The sequence below is a fragment of the Sus scrofa genome, chromosome 14 (assembly GCF_000003025.6).
Source record: "Sus scrofa isolate TJ Tabasco breed Duroc chromosome 14, Sscrofa11.1, whole genome shotgun sequence".
Taxonomy (NCBI): domain Eukaryota; kingdom Metazoa; phylum Chordata; class Mammalia; order Artiodactyla; family Suidae; genus Sus; species Sus scrofa.
Window position 1 is genome coordinate 4,843,362 of NC_010456.5, and position 15,855 is coordinate 4,859,216.

Consider the following 15,855-nt stretch of genomic DNA (forward strand, 5'->3'; position numbering starts at 1 on the left):
CTCACGGCAACGCCCACGGCAATGCCGGATCGTTAACCCACTGAGCAAGGGCAGGGACCGAACCCGCAACCTCATGGTTCCTAGTCGGATTCGTTAACCACTGCGCCACGACGGGAACTCCTGACAGTGAATCTTTAGTGCACTTTTATTATGTGACATACAGGTATGGAGATGAAATTGAAACTGACAGTCTTAATGGCCTGAACCTAGCCAGAACACAGATTAGGACTTGAACCCAGACTACACCCAATTGAGACTTGAACCACGGTTTTAAATTGGAATCACTCACCCTGTGTCTGGACTCACTGAGGTTCAGGTTCTTCATGTCTCCACACAGAAGGAATTCAGCGAGAGACAAAGTGATAGGCAAGAAATAGATTTATTAGGATAGGACACTTGTGAGAGATGCAAGTGGGCAGGCAAGGAGGCTCTGCCCCCAAAGCTGGTGGGCTACAGTTTTATTATCCAAGGGAAGTGGGAGTGGGAAAAGCCCACCTCTTCCTTTCTGGGAGTAGCAGCTCCTCCTTAGTATCTGGTATGGTGTGTATTCAAATCTGCAGAAGGGTGGTCCTCAAATTCCTGTCCTTGGTCTGAATCTGAATGCGGGCCTCATCCCATCCCCAACAACCTGAGACAATTCTCAAGGCTCCTCTAATGAAGCCTGCCTTGTGCTGACGGTTTTCTTGAACAATTTACTAACTTACAGAGATCTCCCAATGTCCCGTAAGTTTCCCGCTTTAAATATGGTCCTTTATTGGGACTTTTACAACTACCTGTGCCTACTCCCTCCCTAACAATATGTCCCACCTTTTCCTTAAAATATTAATTGTCCCCACACTGTGGCTGAAGTTTAGCTGGTGATTCACTCATCACAGACTGCTTTGTCAAAAATAGCGTCAAATTTGATTGCGCGTGAGAAAAAATGGATTTCTATTTTTTGGAGGGGATATGTCATTATTGTAGTTATTGCACAGAGGAAAAAAAGACTTCTACTCTTTTTGGAAAGAACCTTGGCTCTGCAAGCCATATATCTCACATTCTGTGGACAGGCTTTTCTTAATTTTGGTATTGGGCCATAGAGTTGTGGTAAGTAAGGGAAATAACCAAGCTTTATGATTTAACTAAATTCAACAAAAATGCGAGATCAAAATCTAATCACAGGAGTTCCCAATGTGGCATGGTGGGTTAAGAACCTGACCATAGTGGCTCAGGTCACTGAAGAGGCATGAGTTTGATCCCCAGCCCAGCACAGTGGGTTAAAGAAACTGGCATTGCCACAGCTGTGGCTTGGATTCAATCCCTGGCCTGGGAACCTTCATGGTCATTAAAAAAAAAAAAAAAAAAAAAGATAGCTATTCACATCCTCAGGGGACTTAGGATTTTGGCTGGGAGGAAAGACAACAATTGGTGAATGGAACAGAGTTGTGTTTTTATGATGACAAAAAGAGAATAGTCAGAATATAACAAATATACCATACATTCAGGAGTACGTATATGCATATTACATTTATGCATGAATATGCCTGTGTGCACTCATAAATTCTTCCTCTAGAAAGGATTTAAGGTGATTCCAAAACTATATACAAAAGGATGTGATCAAATGTAAAATATTCAAATGAGGAAAGTGGGAAAAGAGAAAATCAGAATAGCAAAGGCAAAATGTCACAAGTGGTTAGTGCATGTTGAACATTTAGTAAAGGGGGAGATAAATTTGTCTCTAGACTCCCCAGCACCCAACTTAACTCAAGAAGGAAAACAAGGAAAAATGGCTGTATTTTTTAAAGAAAGTTCTAAGATTAGACTGAAGGAAGAGAAGCTAATATTTATTCAGCAACCATCCCATCTATTTCCAAAATAAATCCTGTGCAAAAGGCGTTGGCTCCTATTTTAAAGAATAGGAAATGGAAGGTCCGAGATGTTTTAAAAATATATAAAATTGGAGTTTCCATTGTAGCTCAGTGGGTTAAGAAACCAACTAGTATCCATGAGGATGGAGGTTTGATCCCAGGCCTTGCTCAGTGGGTTAAGGATCCAGTGGTGCCACAAGCTGTGACATAGTTCACAGACGTGGCTCAGATCTGGCATTGCTGTGGCTGTGGCATAGGCTGGCAGCTACAGCTCCAATTTGACTCCTAGCTCAGGAATTTCCATATGCCATGGATGTGGCCATAAAAAGAAAAAAACATTTAAAATTTCCTGGCTATAAAATATAAACCTGGAGTTCCCGTCGTGGCACAGTGGTTAATGAATCCGACTAGGAACCATGAGGTTGCGGGTTCGGTCCCTGCCCTTGCTCAATGGGTTAACGATCCGGCATTGCCGTGAGCTGTGGTGTAGGTCACAGACGCGGCTCGGATCCTGCATTGCTGTGGCTCTGGCGTAGGCCAGTGGCTACAGCTCCGATTCGACCCCTAGCCTGGGAACCTCCACATGCCGCGGGAGCGGCCTAAGAAATAGCAAAAAGACAAAAAAATAAAAATAAAAAATAAACCTAAGTCTCCAATTGCAAAAAAAAAAAAAATCCTATTTCCATTAAAACATGCGACTTGTTAAGTCCTGTACTACGGAAGAGCCGTGGCTTAAGAAAAAATTAGTCGAAGAATGTGTTAGGTGGCTGGAGCAAGGTATTCTTGTCTATTTCTCTTGGTAGATCTCTTCCAAAAGCAGAGCCTGGATAGACTCAGAAACCTTATTGGGTTGACCATATGCACTAAAGCCATTTCAGCATTCCATGGCATTGGGAATCAAAGACAGATATGTCCCAGTTATTTGTTCCCCACAAATATGCAGCCATCTTGATGGAGGGAAAGAAAGAAAACAGATGATAGAACTCAGAGTATTTCTACAGAAAGCTTAAGGCAAGCCAGTAAAAAATGATAGAGACTCAAAAAGGAGGAGAGTAAATTGTATTTTTCCTCTTCCAAAGGTATCATGAAGGAAAATTTTTCTCCAATGTCCTGGTAATTACTAGCTTTCCTGGCAGTGAGTTACCTTATATTAATTACCTTTATTTATTGCTGTTGGCAGAATGACAATTACTGTAAATCAAGCAATTAGCAATTTCCCATAGTATACTCTGAAGAGAGGTAACAAGATGCCAAACAGATTAGCTTTCTGCTTTATGTTTCATTTAGCATTTCTCTGGATGAAACTAGAGATTTTCATACTAAGTGAAATAAGTCAGAAAGAGAAAGACAAATACCATGTGATATCACTTATATCTAGAATCTAGTATATGGCACAAATGAACATATCTACAGAAAAGAAACTCATGAACTTGGAGAATAGACATCTGGTTGCTAAGAGGGAGGAGAAAGCAGTGGGATGGACTGGGAGTTGGGGGTTTGTAGATACAAACTACTGCATTTGGAGTAGATAAGCAATAAGATCCTGCTGCATAGCACAGGGAACTATATCCAGTCACTGGTGATGGAACATGATGGAGGATAAAGTGAGAAAAAAATGTATATATGTGTATAACTGAGTCACTTTGTGGCACTGCAGAAATTGACAGAACATTGTAAATTGACTATAATAAATTTTTTTTTTAATTTCTGTTTTCAGAGTTTTGGTCTTGGTACCACTACTGCAATGGGAATTTGGTCCGTTTAGGTGGAATTCTGAGATCCATCTAGAGGGCAGGACTTGGGCCAGGCAGCTGGGAGGTTAAACCGATTCACTCAGGAGTTGCTGAACTATTTCTTTACTTAGACACTGGAGATAAGAAACACGAAGTTGCACCTTGCAACAGGAGATGGATGTTGATTGCTCCTGTTTGTTTTGTTTAGAACTTAAACTCAGAGTCATAGATAACTGTCTATGGGAGGAAGCCCTTCCCAGGAAAGTTCAAATTGCTAATAGAAATTGGGATACTCTGGGAGTTCCCACCGTGGCTCAGTGGAAATGAATCTGACTAGTAACCATGAGGAAGCAAGTTTAATCCCTGGCCTCGCTCAGCGGGTTAAGGATCTGGCGCTGCTGTGAGCTGTGGTCTAGGTCACAGACGAGGCCTAGATCTGGCGTTGTTGTGACTGTGTGTGGTGTAGGCTGGCGGCTGCAGCTCCAATTCTACCCCTAGCCTGGGAAACTTCCATATGCCCCAGGTGCAGCCCTAAAAGACAAAAAAGAAAGAAAGAAAGAAAGAAAGAGAGAGAGAGAGAGAGGAAGGAAGGAAGGAGGAAAAGAAAGAAAGAAAGAAAGAAAGAAAGAAAGAAAGAAAGAAAGAAAGAAAGAAAGAAAGAAAGAAAGAAAGAAAGAAAGAAAGAAAGAAAGAAATTGGGATACTCAGGGAGTTCCATGGTGGACTAGCAGGTTAAGGATCTGACATTATCACTGCTGTGGCTCAGGTCACTGCTGTGGCTCAGGTTCAATCCCTGGCCTGGTAATTCTGAGTGCCTTGGGTGGCAGCCAAAAAAAAAAAAATATCAAATAGAAGTACTAAGAAATGTTTTGTTGTATTTCTTAAAATTTCAGAATAGGAGTTCTCATCGTGTCTCAGCAGTTTAAGAACCCAACATTGTGTCCATGAGGATGCAGGTTCAATCCCTGTCCTCTCTCAGCAGGTTAAGGATCTAGCACTGCTACCAAGCCACAGCATAGGTTAAAGATACAGCTCAGATCTGGCATTTCCATGGCTATGGCCAGCAGCTGCAGCTCTGATTGGGCCCCTAGCCTGGGAACTTCTAAATGCTGTGGGTGGTGGCCCTAAAAAGAAAAAAAAAATGTTGCAGCATGATCAGGTCCTGCTGGAGGCATACGTGACTAAGAAAGGCATTGTCCATCTTCTGGAAAAACCTCTCTCAGTTGCAAGTACCCTGTCTCTCTGGTCTTCTCCTAATTAGCCAAGGTCCCTGGGTCACTCAATGAGGTCCTTTGTTCTCCACAATTCTGCTTTAATGTCCATCACTTTGCTGTTTGCTCTGTTTGCACTGAGACATTTTAAGCCTCTCCTGATTTGTCTAGCGTCAGATCTTGCCTTTCCTGTCCTCTTAGCTTTTGTTGAAGGGATCATTATGGCTCTCCATCTTCTTTTTAAAATTAGAGTAGAGTTGATTTACAGTGTTGTGTCAATTAGCCCTCCATCTTTTGATTTCATTAATTCTCACCAACATTATAAATTTATTCTAACTAGGGCAAGAGAAAACAAACAAACAAATCCAGAAAAACCCAGAATTCCCAGCCCACCAGGTTATGTAGTCTGAAATCAATCTAACTGCATCCACAGCAGACTTGAAAACTGAAAACTGGAGTTCCCCGGATGAGCAGTGAGTATTTGCCTGTCCACCAAGGCAGAGCCTTCACAGGTCCCAGGAGTTTGATTTATTATGTACCAAGGAGGAAAGTGGGCAGAGAAAGAGGTGGTGCAGAGGAGGATTTCTAGCATTTATTAAGCCACTTTGAGACGCTCTCTGCCTACCCTGTCTCATTTAATCATAATAACAAACCTATGATATCATTTTTCCTGAATTATAGATGAGGAACTGAAGCTTAGAAAGGCTAAATCACTTGCACATGGTCACGCAGCGTGTAAATAGTAGAGCTGGGATCTGTGCTCAGGTCTGCATACTTTCAAAATCTATACTCTTCTTATGTCACCATCCTAGGTGACATTATGTCACCTCAAGAATTTCTGCTGCAAGCTACCCTGCAGTTCCCAAGGAGGCTCAGGAATTGCCTCGCCATGTTCTATTAGTGTCTAGGACTTACCCTCTGAGTCCCTGCAAACCTCGATTTTTTTTTTTTTTTTTTTTTTTTCGCTTTTTAGGGCCACATCCATGGCATATGGAACTTCCCAGGTTAGGGGTGGAATCAGAGCTGTAGCTGCTGGTCTATGCCACAGCCACAGAAACGAGGAATCCAAGCTGTATCTGTGAACTACAGGGCAGCTTGCAGCAATGTCAGATCCTTAATCCACTGAGCCACAATGGGAACTCCCCTGCAAATGCCATTTTTGATCACCTCTCTTTTGGCCATCCTTCTCGTATGGATCATATTTTCTTGGGCAGCAATTGCTTATCTGGAATGTGAATCCTTGTCTTTGGAAAGTTTCATTCTGACCCACTTCTGCCTTGAACTATTCTGCCTCCTTATACAAATGCCCAGTTTCTCTGGTCTTTCTGCAGCCAAACCTTACAGCCCAAAATTTCACATCTTGAACTCAGCACCACCTTCTCTTTTAATGCCTTTTCTTTGTCTCCTTACTTTCCCCTGGTGTATCCTGATTAAACTACCTGCAATAATTACTTTGCTGTCTTTTCAAATCCCCTCCTGCTAAGGTGCATTGTTTTTCTGGGGGAAGGAATTCTGTCCCAGAGCTATTTCCATCCGGTTATTTGCATCTTCTAAAATACAGAGTGGTGGAATTCCCTTCGTGGTGCAGTGGAAACAAATCCGAATAGGAACCATAAGGTTTTAGGTTCGATTCCTGGCCTCGGTCAGTGGGTTAAGGATCTGGCGTTGCCATGAGCTGTGGTGTAGTTCGCGCACTCAGCTCAGATCTGGCTTTGCTGTGGCTGTGGTGTAAGCCAGCAACTGTAGCTCCGATTAGACTGTAGTTCTGATTAGAACTGGGAACATCCATATGCAGCCTTAAAAAACAATAAATAAAATAAAATAAAATGAGTGGCTTCTGAATGAACACAATGCCTGACATCGGTTTTGTAAGTTGTCCTCTCCCCGACTAGATATTTATTCCTGGATTCTCTGTCACTCCTTACCAAATATATATCTGTCATTTCCACATATTCAGAAGAGGGGGGAAGCTACTGGCTATCTGAGCCCCAGTAATTAAGAAGTCTCCTTTTGTTTTTGCAAAGTATATTTTACCTCCTAAATTAATGGAGCCAAATCTTTGAATTTCCATCTTGTTGGCCTAATGCTGTGAACTGCATTTGTACCAGCCCTACCTCTCCTGTGCCTACTCCATTCCTAACTTCAGACAAGATAACTCATCTAGTCTCAGAGGTCTGATACCGGAACTCTCACTAATCCAACTAGCTCTCTCATTCCCACAACAGGCAATAATCCTGAAAGATGTAGATGAATTGCTGAGCAGGTGCCTTTAGCTTGAAATCTCTAAAGCCAGCACAAAATAACTTAATTGCATCTTAGGGCCTTTCACTCCATTCCCAGAACCCCGGGGTAACTGAGATTTCTCTATATCAATGGTGTGAATTGCTATAACCATTGAAGAACACTCTTCCGCATTGCAGGCCCACTTCGAAAATACGCCTACCCGTGCCAGAGCAATTCTCCTCTTAGGTATCATAGTATTTCCCATTCTGCTGTAACCATGAAATTATTACGAACTCGGTGGCTTAATATAACAGAAATTTATTCTCTCACTTTTCAGGGGGTTAGAAGTCAGAAATCAGTATTACATAGCCAAAAGCAAGGGGACCACAGGGCCTGTTCCCTCTAGCGGCTCTAGGAGAGAATCGATCCCTTGACTTCTCCAGGTTATGGTGCAGCTGGCTGGCCTTGGCTTATGACGGCATCACTCCATTTCCACCTACATGGTCACGTAGCCTCTTCCACTTCTGTCCGCATCAAACTTCCCTTGCCCCTCTTTTCTAAGAACGCTTGTGAGTGAGTGCTTTTAAATTCGACCTGGAGATTTCAGGATGACCTCCTCATCTCAAGATCCATAACACAATCACATCTGCAAAGACCCTTTGCCCACATTAGGTGACTTTGACAGATTCCAAGGATTACGACTTGATATTTTGAAAGCTATTATTCAGCCTATTACATGTATGTATTCCACAGATATGCATACACGTGTATACTTGGAGACATTGACAAGAATGTATATAGCACATATTCACTTTTTAAAAAGTAACATTTTTTTATTAAAGTATAGTTTATTTACAATGTTGTGCTGATTTCTGCTATACAGCAAAGTGAGCCAGTCATATATATGTCATATATATACATTCCTCATGTTATAGTATCTTCCATCATTGTCTGTCCTAGTACAATGACGGAAGAAAATAGCAAATATTATTATTATTACTATTATTTATTATTATTAATAGCACATATTAATAATAAACCCAAACTTGGAAAACCCAAATAGCTATCAAGTTTGAATGGATAGACTATATTCATATAATGGAATATCATGCAGCAATGAAAATGAATATACCTCGGTTACATGTAATATCATAATCAAATATCATAAATCTAATGTAGAGTGAAAGAAATCAGATGCAAAAGAATACATACCATATGATATCATTTTAGAAAGTTCAAAATCAGGGAAAATGAAGGTAGAGGACTTAGGCATACATATATTAATTGCTAAGAGTGTGTACTGGGTTGGAGAGAGTCCTCCCAGAAGTCATATCCCCCTGGCACCTGTAAATATCACCTTTTTTGGAAATAAGAGTCTTTGAAGATGCAATTAAAGTATAATGATTCCATCCTGGATTAGGGCAAGCCTGAAATCCAAAGACTGGTATCCTTAAAAAAAGGCCTTGTGGGAGTTCCCATCATGGCTCAGTGGTTAACCAATCCGACTAGGAACCATGAGCTTGCAGGTTTGATCCCTGGCCTCGCTCAGTGGGTTAAGGATCCAGCGTTGCCGTGAGCCGTGGTATAGGTCGCAGACACCACTCAGATCCCAAGTTGCTGTGGCTCTGGTGTAGGCCTGAGGCTTCAGCTCCAATTAGACCCGTAGCCTGGGAATCTCCATATGCCAAGGGTGAAGCCCTAGAAAAGACACACACACACACACACACACACACACACACACACACAAAGGCCATGTGGGGGCTCCCGATATGGTGCAGTGAGTTAAGCATCCAGCATTTCTGTGGCCATGGTGTAGGACACAGCTGTAGCTTGGATGCCATCCCTAGCCTAGGAACTTCCATATGCCATGGGTATGGCCAAAAAGGAAAAAGAGAGAGAGAGAGAGAAACAGAAAGGAAGGAAAATAATTAAAAATAAGAAGAAAGAAGGGCAGAGATTAAAGTGATACGTCTATAAGCCAGATTGCCCTGAGCCACCAGATGTTAGGAACAGGGATGATAGAGTTTTTCCCTGAAGACTTCAGAGAAAGTATGACCCTACCAACACCTTGATTTCAGATTTCTAGTTTCCAGGTCTGTGAGAAAATAAATTCTTGTTGTTTTAAGCCATTACAATTTGCAGTAATTTGTTATGACAGCCCTAGGAAAATGAATACGGAATATAAAGTAAAGCAAAAAAAATGTAATTAGCATAAAAGTTGGGATAATGGCTACCTTTAGTGTGGACAGTGGGTGATATGGTTGGGGAGACAGGTGAGGGGATTTCTGAGGCCTGACGATATTCTATTTCTTGACATGGCTATTAATAACAGTGGTCAATATGATTTATTGAATTCCGTGCTTATCTTTGTGTTCTCTCTCTTTTTTTTTTTTTTTTTTTTTTTGCCTTTTTGCCATTTCTTGGGCTGCTCCCGCGACATATGGAGGTTCCCAGGCTAGGGGTCGAATCGGAGCCATAGCCGCTGCCCTACGCCAGAGCCACAGCAACGTGGGATCTGAGCCAAGTCTGCGACCTACACCACAGCTCACGGCAATGCCAGATCGTTAACCCACTGAGCAAGGGCAGGAACTGAACCCACAACCTCATGGTTCCTAGTCGGATTGGCTAACCACTGTGCCACAACTTTCTTCTTCTTCTTCTTCTTCTTCTTCTTCTTCTTCCTTCTTCCTTCTTCTTCTTCTTCTTCCTTCTTTCTTCTTTCTTCTTTCTTCTTCTCCTTCTTCTCCTTCTCCTCCTTCTCCTCCTTCTCCTCCTCCTGCTCCTGCTCTCCTTCTCCTTCTCCTTTCTTTTCTTTTTTTGCTTCCTAGGCTGCAAGTGTGGCATATGGAAGTTCCCAGGCTAGGGATTGAATTGGAGAATTGGAGGTGCAGCTGTCAGCCACAGCCACAGCCACAGCAACATGGGATCGAAGCTTCGTCTTCGACCTACATTATAGCTCACGGCCATGCTGGATCCTTAATCCACTGATCAGGTCAGGGATCAAACTCTTGTTCCCATGGGTTTGTTACTGCTGAGCCAGGACAGGAGCTCCTGTCTTCTATTTTTCAATGCAAAATTTTTATAGTTTTTTAAGAGGCTATTGAGCCTTCTTATAGGGAAATATTTCCACCGACATCCACTGTTTGCCAAGCAAGACTCAAGAGAACAGGTTTGTGGCATCAGTAACATGAGCAGTGGGGTTTGGCTGCATCCATCGAGGAGATCCAAATACACAAGAGCCTATCAGGAACCTAGTTCTCCTCCTGGGAAAAACTCATCCTAACAGAAAGGGGCCAAGCCTACTTCTTCTAGAAAGAATATTCTAGAAATCTTTTCTAAAATTCACCTCATAGACTTTTCTGAACCTATGGATATTGGATATCAAGAGAGTTGAAAGCAGAAAATAAATTAACTTAATTAAATGACATCTAAGGGGTTTTTTTTTTTTTTTTTTTTTTTTTGCTTTTGGTCACAAGATCATCTTTCAGATCTTTTTAATAGATGGAAACTTTCAAAAGGGAGGCAGTGTTCTCATTTTGAAAAGTATTAAATAGCTTTAGCAACTTGAGGGCCCCACGCCTTTGGGAGAGGCTGGACTGTTCCATGGATGGGGATGTGGGAACCGACTTAAGCTGTTGTGAGGCATCACATCTATGCTCTGGGAGCACCTGGAGGTGGTGGATTAAGTAAGGGACAGGCAGACGTTCTGTATCGCCGGCTGGGGTAAGGCCAGGAGACAAAGGATGTGCCAGAAATGACCCTTGTTACTGGAGTTTTGAGGGATGCCCAACCTTTATTCTCACTAGAACTTTCCAAGAGTCAGTCCTTGGCTGGGTCATTAGAGTTGACAGAAACAGCAAGATGAGGGAAAAAGTGAATGAGGCAGGGTGAGAGACCAGAGTTCTTAGTTTTGTTGAGAATATCAAGGCTGGCTGAGAATTCCTTAAATTTGGAGCATGCTCTCCATCTTCTTCTACAAAATGAAAGGATACTTAACACACAGAAGGTCACAACCATCCATGGACAGGAAATGCACATGTATCAGTTCCTGCTCTCTACCAACTACTTTATATTAATTTTCCATTGCAGGATTTCCCATCATGGCACAGCAGTAACAAGCCCCACTAGTGTCCATGAGGATGCAAGTTTGATCCCTGACCCTGCTCAGTGAGTTAAGATCCAGCGTTGCCATGAGCTGTGTATAGGTTGCAAGCATGGCTCCAATCCCGCCAATGTTGGGGCTGTGGCATAGGCCGGCAGCTGCAGCTCCAATTCAACCCCTAGCCTGGGAACTTCCATATGTGTGGCCCTACAAAAAAAAAAAAAAAAAAAAGCCAAAAAAAATTTCCGTTGTAGTTCATAGGAACCCTACCTCCATTTAGAGTTGAGAATTTCAATCAGATTCCACTTTATCAAGAGGAAATACTGCCAAGGTCTTAAATTTGAAACTGGCAGGGTTAGGATTTAAAGCCAGAGTTCTGTGGCTCCAGAGATTGTATCATTTCCACTACATGGGATAATGCTTGTGAAGACAGCCCATTTAAGACCTTTAGTTGTTCTAGAAACTGACACAGCATCCTTCTATGCAACTAAGTAAAGCCAATACTTAACTGTAAAATAAGTCTATGGAAGCCTAACACACCTCTGATGACTACTTTGTAACTCTTCTGAAATATCAAATGTCTAATTCTTGGAGTTCTCATGTGGCTCAGGGGTAACGAAACTGACTATTATCCATAGGTTGTGGGTTCGATCCCTGGCCTTGCCAGTGGGTTAAGGATCCAGTGCTGCCATGAGCTGTGGTGTAGGTCACAGACGTGGCTCATATTCTGAGTTGCTGTGGCTGTGGCATAGGCGGCAGCTGTAGCTCCAATTCAACCCTAGCCTGAGAAATACCATATGCCATGGGTGCAGCCCCCAAAAAACAAAACAAACAACAACAAAAATTTAATTCTTCACCAGCAAATAATTTTGAGTGCCTTTCCTTTGCAGTTGTTCCAAAAATATCCTTCGTCTGCTTCTCAGGCAACTCAGTTTTATACATGGCCCCAAGTACAATAAAATATAAATTGACAAAAGTAAGGCATAGTAACTGTTTTATCACAATGATTGTGCTGTGGATAATTACTTGGTTTTAGCATTATTTGTATTTGAGAAGGTTAAATTGTTAAGACCAAGTAACAAGGAATTAAGGCTGGGAGGTGACAGCATGTATTTTCATTTGAGGATCCCAGGCCAGTGTTCTTATGCTATTCCATTGGGCAGTGGATTCCCAGATACTTTTTGTTAAACTGTTTCTTCAAGTCCTAGTTCCTTTCTCACTACTCTGCTTGTCCAATTGCCAGCCCAGGTGACAATTTGTCCCCAGACCATATTCTCAGATCATTTGAATATAGAGAGTATCAAAGCACTGAAAACTAGAACTTACAGTCAACCTAAGAGGTAGTATGATATAAAGAAAAGAGCATGTACTATTATACTGAATTCTTTTTCTGTTTTTCAATTCAGTGTTTTTATTTTTTATTTTTTTAATTTCTTTTTTTTTTTTTGCTTTTTATGACAGCATCTGAGGCATATGGTTGTTCCCAGACTAGGGGTCAAATCAGAGCTACATCTGCCAGCCTACACCAGAGCCACAGCAACGCCAGATCGGACCCTCATCTGCAACCTACACCATAGCTCACAGCAAAGCCAGATCCTTAACCCACTGAGCGAGGCCAGGGATCAAACCTGTAACCTCATGGTTCCTTGTCAGATTCATTTCTGCTGCACCACGATGGGAACTCCAATTCAGTTGTTTTTTAAAAAACTTTATTAATTCCATCTCTATAATTTTCATGTGCAAATGCCCCTCCTTATAACATCTTTCGTTGACGACTTTATTTTCATCATTTCAAAACTAAAAAAATTAACATTTAAGGCTAGAAATTTCATTTTGAATACAATTCAGGCTGTATCCCATAAGATTGATATGAAAGGCTTACTTTGTTATTCTTTGTATAGTTCTTTCTCTTTGAGTGAAGAGATAGTCAGGATTTTTTCTTGGCTTTAAATTATGAATGGCTGTGAATTTTTAAAATATAAACTCCTGTTATTATTTTCTAGAATTACTATATCTTATTGTTACTAAAGAATAGCATCTATAGCAATTATTGAAATTTATTCAAGTTTTCTGCCAATTAAATGCTAATTTTTTATGTTTCATAAGCACTAAAAAAAAAAGATGTGTTTTACATTAAGCAGATGAAGGGCTTGAGTTTATATATAGGAATTCCATCATCCCTATATAAACGCTTTTTTTTTTTTTTGTCTTTTGTCATTTTAGGGCCCCACCCTAGACATATGGAGGTTCCCAGGCTAGGGGTCGAATCGAAGCTACAGCTGCCGGCCTACACCACAGCCACAGCAATGCCAGATCTGAGCCTTCTCTGCAATCTACACCACAGCTCACAGCAAAGCCGGATCCTTAACCCACTGAGTGAGGCCAGGGATTGAACCCTCAATCTCATGGATCCTACTCAGATTCATTTCTGCCATGCCACGATGGGAACTCCCTGAATTTTCATTTGTCTAATATTAAAACTCTTTTGAAAAAATTTCCTTTAAAATGTTTCTTCATTTCCTTTAATTATTCTTGCTAGTTTTGTCATAGTTTTGTTTAGTTTTCTCTTGGTGAAATATTTCACCTTACTATTTAGGGCCAATCTCCAAGTCTTGGACTTAATTGAGGAGTTTAATACATTTAAACTATTGTTTGTTTTAGCTATTGCCGTAATTAAAAGTTGTCTTACTTTTTTTTTTTTTTTTTTTTTTTTTTTGTCTTTTTGCCATTTCTTGGGCCGCTCTAGTGGCATATGGAGTTTCCCAGGCTAGGGGTAGAATCGGAGCTGCAGCTGCCAACCTACGCCAGAGTCACAGCAACACGGGATCCAAGCCGAGTCTGCAACCTACGCCACAGCTCATAGCAAAGCCAGATTCTTAATCCACTGAGCAAGGCCAGGGATCGAATCCGTAACCTCACGGTTCCTAGTCGGATTCGTTAACCACTGAGCCATGACGGGAACTCCATGTCTTACTTTTAAAACCTTATCATTTGGAGTTTTCCATGCTGTTTCTGTTCCTTCCTTAATGTCTTTGATTATAAGAATTATATTTAGCTTGGTTTTTATCATGCCCATTATTTCTGAAATTATATAACTTATTACACTAGTGATTTGTTTGATGTTTCTAAAAAGCATTTATTAAGTCTATGCATCTTTAATTAGCAAAGTGAAAAATGAACCAACATTATATTTGTGTATCCCCCAGGCAAAAGTTTGGGAACATTTTTATTTATTCCATTCTTTCCCTTTCACCTTTGCCTGTTTTTGTTACTATAATTTTGTTAGTATAATGTAATATAATTTGTTAATAAAACTACAGCTATGTTATCAGTTTCAAATTATTAAATCTTACAATATAAATTCTCCCTTTCAAGAGACATTTTAATGCATGCATGCCTTGTATCAGATTTGCAATTTTGACTTTGTTCTCTGTGTTACTGGTTGCAGGACTCATTATCATTCCTTCTACATCATGGTTTTCCCATCCTTGAGCTCTTTCGTTTGTTTGTTTGTTTAGCATAATAACGTATTTTCAAATAATTTTTTTCTAGAAGTATACTTAGATGTTATATTATCTGGACACTTGCATATCTTCAATGAAGTTTTTTATCGAAGCTTAGTTGATTCACGATATTTCAGATGTACAGTAAAATGATGCAGTTATACAAACATATATACATATATATACTTTTTCAGATTCTTTTCCATCATAAGTTATTGCAAGATATCGAATATGGTTCCCTGTGCTATACAGTAGGTCCTTGTTGTTTATATATTTTATACATAGTAAGTGCGAATCTGTGAATCCCAAATTCCAAAATTTTCCCCACTCTCCCCTTTGATAGCCATAAGTTAACTTTCTGTCTGCGAGTCTCTTTCTGTTTTGTAAATATATTCATTTGTATTATATTTTTTGATTCCACATATAAGTGATATCATATGAATTTGCCTTTCTCTGCCAAAAAATTTTAATGACTATGAAATTATTACATAATAGGTTCCCTCAGGAATTCCCATTGTGGCAAAGTGGAAACGAATCTGACTAGGAACCATAAGATTGCAGGTTCGATCCCTGGCCTCGCTTAGTGGGTTAAGGATCTCGTGTTGCTGTGAGCTGTGGGGTAGGTTGCAGGTGGCTTGGGTCCTGCGTTGCTGTGGCTGTGACGTAGGCTGGCAGCTGTAGCTCTGATTGGACCCCTAGCCTAGGAACCTCTGTATGCCATGGGTGTGGCCCTAAGAAGCAAAGAAAAAAACAAAAACAAAAATTCCCTCCCTTTATCTTTCTGTTAGGTTTGTCTATTACTTTCTCAGTTTTAGTGTTACAGAGGAGCATTCTGAAGCCAGTGTGATCTCATCCTTTTATAACTGTATAATTATAGTTATTTTGGTTATAAGAAAAGGAGTATGACTTTGATTAACTGCTATGACCTGAATGCTTGTGTCCCCCCACCTCCAAATTCATATGTTAAATTTTTTTTTTTTTTGTCTTTTTAGGTCCACACTCATGACATATGGAAATTCCCAGGTTAGGGGTCAAATCAGAGCTGTAGCTCACAGCCTATACCACAGCCACAGCAACGTGGGATCCCAGCCGCAACTGTGACCTACACCACAGCTCACAGCAACGCTGGATTCTTAACCCACTGAGCAATGCCAGGGACTGAATGCACATCCTCACAATACTGGTTGGGCTCCTTAACCTGAGTCGTGACTGGGAACTCCCATATGTTAAAATCTT